General features: G+C 45.9%; 1 protein-coding gene across 1 annotated transcript in view; it reads right to left on the reverse strand.

The window, feature by feature from the left end:
- LOC107116974 (catenin alpha-3-like) overlaps positions 1-6,000 on the reverse strand; it is a 128,791-nt gene that overhangs the window by 60,733 nt on the left and 62,058 nt on the right. The window lies entirely within an intron of this gene.

Consider the following 6,000-nt stretch of genomic DNA (forward strand, 5'->3'; position numbering starts at 1 on the left):
TTGGAGGTTTTCTGAAGCTGCTCCTTTGAAATCCAAATATAGTTGCAATCCTCCAGATGCTTTGATGTCAAGACAAACACCAGAGGGTGAATATACACATCAGTATCATCAAATTTCAATTGCCTCTGGCAATATTTTTCATTTATATCAATGTTCAGGGTTCTCTCCCCCCACCCCCTGCCCCGAAGTATGTATGTGTCTGTCTTTGAACTGAGGTCTGAAATCACGTTACACAGTAAGGTCTTACTGATGTATTATTTAAAAGCTTCCCTATTTGAAGAAAAAAAGTTGAGGTGTGATGTAACATGATTATAAAACACCAGAAGGATGGAGAAAACCTCATAGAAACATACTTGGGGAAAAAAATCTGAGCTACTGACTTTAGGAAAGATGAAATAGAAGATTATGTTTTAGAAAAGGCTGGTGCTGCACAGATCAGGTTTTCCTGCCCCTGTTCTTGCATTCATAATTGACTTTTCAACACTAGGAAGAGAATCTAGTCAAAAGGATGGTGTTTCTAGTTCATATATGGCTATGACTCTCCCCCTCCTCCTATCCAGCTTGCCAGAACAAAACACCATCAAAAAGCCATTCTCAGTTGAGTGTATGGACTGCAATGGAAAAATGAAAGAGCAGCCACATTTATGGACAAAGCAGTCTGGACAGATCAGAGATCTAAATAATGACATGCATTTTTCATTTTGTGTTGATTTTCATTTCAAAAATTTGACTTGCTTTAACATATGTTTATAGGTCAAACAAATGAAGTTTTATTTATAAATATGACATGACTGTTTTCTTTGCTATGTTAGTTTGCTTTCCATCAAATCTGAATTTAAAAGATTTACCTTGGCTGAATTTCAGGGTTGCCAGACAGTGGCTGGAAACTGGCATAGGTCGAAGGGGCTGGGGGGCATGTGCAACAGGGTTACACGGCTTCCTGGGAAAACTTGTAGGAGATGTCAGGCCTATCTAGAAATTCCCACCTACCTCACAGGCAGTGTTCCCTCTAAGCTGAGTTAGTGTGAGCTAGCTCACAGTTTTTTAGCCTTCAGCTCACACATTTTTGTCTTAGCTCGGGAAGGAGGGCTCCAGAGCAAACTAATTTATGCAGTAGCCAAATCACTCACTCACAACTTTAATGCCAGTAGCTCACAAAGCAGAATTTTTGCTCACAAGACTCCACAGCTTAGAGGGAACATTGCTCACAGGGTGTCTGTTGTGGGGAGGGGAAGGGAAAGGAGTTTGTAAGCTGCTCTGAGACACCTTTGGGTAGGGAAGGGTGTGGTATAAATCCAATCTCCTCCTCCTCCTCCTCCTCCTCCTCCTCCTCTTCCTCTTCTTCTTCTTCTTCTTCTTCTTCTTCTTCTTCAGTCTGTTATAAACATCTTGGGATAGTGTGGTGATTAAGCTTGAATTATTTTACTTTTTAATGTACAATGCAGCCAACCTAAGATGTACTTTGCTCTTACCCTTTGAAACAGATGAGTTGCTAATTTTGGTTTAGGACATTCCTGTAGATTTGGGGTTAGTGTTTTGGGAGGGTGGAGTCTTAGGCATTACATCCTGGTCAAATGTTAGCTCCTCCAGCTCTTCCTCTTCCTGTGAGGTCACTTCCTCCTACCAGGATTCAAACTGCATATTTAAATTTCCTGCCTCATATCACCATCCTAAAAAAACTACCAATGATATCCTCAGATTTTTCCCATAGTTAAGGGGGAAAATCTGAGGACCCATAGGAGGGTGCCAGGTAACAGCAGTCTCAATCCTCAACCAACAGCAGTCTCAATCCTCAACCAACCTTTAGCATTTAGTGTCCTTTGCAGTTTCTCCTAGTTTTCATAGTATACCATAGGAGAAATGGAAGTTCTAGAGGAAGGGTCCCCAATCTGAGTCTGCAGGCACCTTCAGAAGGCGGACATAGAGAGGCAATGCTTCCCCACGCATGGGCACGAGAGCGGTTTTGCTCAGAGTGGTTTTGCTCAGAGTGCAGCTCCCCCCCGGATGCTGATATGGAAACAGTACACTGCGCTCCTCCCACCACATCATTCCCATCCCCAACAACAAAAGCACCGGAGAAGAAAGTGGGAACAGTCCAGGGCTCAGACAGTCCTACAGTTAAAGTTCTCCCTATAACACTTCAAGAGTGTGGAGCTGATGCAGCCCCAGGGCTGGCTTACTCTGAGCACAGTGCGCGAATTCTCTGAAGCCCAAGCTATCTTCCTTAGCCTGAATGTTATTCAGACTTTAAAATGATAGATTTCTAACAAGACTGAGCCATACATAGCACAAATCACAACAGTCTGCTGGAACAGCCTTCTTCAATATGTAATCAATACACTATATGAGGACATCTGCAGAGCTGTATACCATCTTGTAAGGGCGACCAGCACCGTCTCCATCCCATGACTAGGGTGAAAACTGGACTGATAGGGGTCAAGGATAGATATGTCATCCAAGAAAGCCTGGAGTTGTTCAGCCACCATTCTCTCAACTACCTTACGCAGAAATGGTAAATTTGAAACTGGGCTGTAGTTGGTGTATAGAAATACTGCTTTCTGCTTTCTATATTCACATGTCTTCTCCAGATGCCTTTCTATATGCCTTTCTATATTCACATGCCTTCTTCAGAGATGGAGAGCCAGTTTGGTGTAGTGGTTAAGTACACGGACTCTAATCTGGGAGAACCGGGTTTGATTCCCCACTCCTCCACTTGCACCTGGCTGGATGACCTTGGGCAAGCCGTAGTTCTGATAATGAGCTGTTCTTGAAAAAGAGCAGTTTCTGTCAAGAGCTCTCTCAGCCCCACCTACCTCACAGGGTGTCTGTTGTGGGGAGGGGAAGGAAAAGGAGTTTGTAAGCCGCTCTGAGACACCTTTGGGTAGTGAAGGGCGGGGTATAAATCCAATCTCCTCCTCCTCCTCCTCCTCCTCCTCCTCCTCCTCCTCCTCCTCTTCTTCTTCTTCTTCTCCTGTGAGTACATTCTGATGACATGCTGTGTCTTATTTCCTGTTACAAGCCAAATGATGAGGCCAGATGGCCTGAACAACTTTATAACCCACATTCCTTCACACGTCCCCAAACTTCTAGCCAATCTATACACACACCTGATGTGTAGCTATGACAACCAACAATTGGGCACACCCCCTGTCCACTTGTGATTGGCTGAATGGCCACGGCTAATCATGATTGGATTGGGGTATAATTGATTGATCCCTATGGGAGTGAGTCTCTTAGCTCTTGCTCTCTTCTTCCTCTTGCCATTGTCTGTTTATTGCACCTGAAATGCTGTCTCTTGGGAAACAAAGAGCTGCTTTGTGAATTGGACCACATGCTTGTGCAAAATGGGATTTCTCTTCAAAATCTCTTCTACTGTCTTGGACTGTTGGATGTTCCTGAATTTGGTAACTATGAATCTCATTAATGTGTAGTTAAGGCAAATCGCCATAGGTTTTTATTGTTTTCAGTATCCTCTACTAGTCTGTTTGCTATGCTCTGTACTGAATAAAGATCCTTCTTATTTCTAATTGTCTCTGATGTTGTAACTTGAGCTCCAAGGCTAAATCTTGTGGCTGACGCTGACCACATATGCTACCATTGGAGAGTAAAGTGTCCATCTCTGAGAAGAGCTGCTGATGTGTAAAACCCAGATGCCAACTAAGGGCTTGAATCTCTTCCCTTATGAAAAGGCAGGGACTATTGAAAGAGATTCTGGTGGTAAATGGTTGTGAAGACCAGACATGGTACAGACTGTCTCATGGCTTGTTGTTTAATATGCTAAAAGTGCAGGGTTCCCTCGCATTCCTGGACTGGACTGAGTGGGTTAATCCTGTACAGTTGGCTAGGACCATTCGGTCTTGAGTTGGTTTCTTTAAGAGTGGATGAACCACTGCCTCCTTTAACCCCACTGGGAAGGTCCCAGATGAAAGGGATAGAATGATGATATCTCCCAGGGGGGCCTGGATACCACCCCCACAGGCCTTGACCAGCTGGGATGGACATGGGTCAAGGAGGCAAGTGGTTGGCCTCACAGCTACCAGAACCTTGTAGACATCCTCCTGAGAGAGCCAGCTGAAATGATCCAACATAGGGCCTGAAGGCAGACAAGGGGCTTCTATTTAATTTATTGTATCAATAGTAGTAGGGAGGTCCTGGTAGAGTAACAAGGTTTTTTTTCAGTGAAATACATCGCAAAAGTTTCACAGCCTGTCTCCAACTCCCTAACATTTGGTTTGCCTTGTTAATGACCGAAGAGTTATAAATAATTGGGCTGGGCGCAACTTCACTGATGCAATGAAGGCCACATAGAACTCTCTCTTTGCAGACTTCAGTGCCACCTCATAGACCTTCATAAACGATCTATAGGATGTTCTTGCTGCTCCACCCTGAGCTCACCTCCACACTTGCTCAAGCCGTCTCGTCTCTTATTTCATCCTCCACAGCTCTGGGGTCTACCACGGGGCAGCTTTGGTCCGAGGGTGGAGAGGGTGCCAAGGGGTGATAAAGTCGATGGCTTCAAAGAACCAGGAGTACCAGTCCTCCACCAGTGCATCCAATGAATCACCGGAGGGCATCATATCCCGCAGAGTGGTCTGAAGCTGATCATGATCCATTTGGCTCTGCAGGCAAGCATAAATGTGCTTGCCACCTAAACAGGGAGGGTTTAGCATGTCCAGCCAGACCCTTAGGCCAAAGTGGTCTGACCATGGGACTACATCAGCAGCCACCAGATGCACATTAATCCCCATCCCAAAAATCAAGTCCAGCATGTGGCCTGCTTGATGTGTGGGGGGGCGATATAAATTGGGGGAGTACCAGTGCCTCCATGGATGACACCAGGTTCTTGGCCTGAGAAGATGCTGCATCATAAACATGGACATTGAAGTCTCCCAGACTAAAATACTGGGGTGCTTCAATGCCCACCTGGATATCACATCTAACAGGTCAGGAAGGGCATCTGCTTGTGCATTAGGCGGTCGGTACACCAGCCAGATGGCCAGACTCTCCTCGGCCTCCCACGCCAGGCCAACACATTCAGTGCCAGCAATATTTGGTGTGGGGAGTGCCCTAAAGGAAAAGGATTCTTGGATGAGCAATGCTACACCTCCCCCCTGCCCAGCTGTCCAGGACTGGGGCAGGACCAAGAACCCATGTGGGGCAAGTTGGTTTAGGGTGACAGTTTTGCCGTCCCACACCCAGGTCTCAGTCACACAAGCCAGGTCTATATTTTTCTCTGTGAGATATTGTAAGCCAGAGGCGCTGCCTTTTACTATTGGGTAGCCCATAGCAAGGGCACCCCACTTCTAACCTGATCCAGAGACCCACAAAATTCAGGCCAAGGAAGGCACTCTTGGTTCTGAAACACAGAGCTAGCCACAGCTCTGAAAAAGGGGTCTCCATTTTCAGGTGACAGGCAACCTCAGAGCAAACCTCCAGTTTTCCCCCTCCACCCAGCAGAGATTATGCTTATGAAATAACAATGAGTTCTAGCAGGTAAAGTATTTACATTTCTAAAGTCTATTCGAAAGCCACTTGGCAAATAACTCTGTCTCCAGTAATTCTTTGTCTGAATATCTTTTCTACTCTGTCCATCAAGATACCGGGACAAACATTCAAATTATTAACGATCCTCCCTGACGCTAATCAGGGACGTCTCCCACCTTTTGTTTACCCTGGCCAGGGCCATTAGTGGTCAGATTATCCACTTAACTAGCCGCCCAGCACCTGGCTTCTATTGTTAAATCCAGACCCTGCCCCTCTGGACATCTAGGCCTTGCCCCTCCTGATGCCACACACCCCTGGGACTCATCATTAGTCCAGGAAATCAAGGCATTGGCCTGCATTGTTTTCCATAGGGTATATCCCAGCGTAACCATGGCCTCAGTGTGTGTGTTCTCTGCCATAACCCAGGATGGCAGGCCACCCCTAAACTCTCTGAGTTTAGGCCACAATCCATGGACCTCTGCACATCTGGACAGGTTGTATCACCTCTCTATAAGC

The sequence above is a fragment of the Gekko japonicus genome, unplaced genomic scaffold, assembly GCF_001447785.1.
Source record: "Gekko japonicus isolate JY-2015 unplaced genomic scaffold, Gekko_japonicus_V1.1 scaffold3341, whole genome shotgun sequence".
Lineage (NCBI taxonomy): Eukaryota > Metazoa > Chordata > Lepidosauria > Squamata > Gekkonidae > Gekko > Gekko japonicus.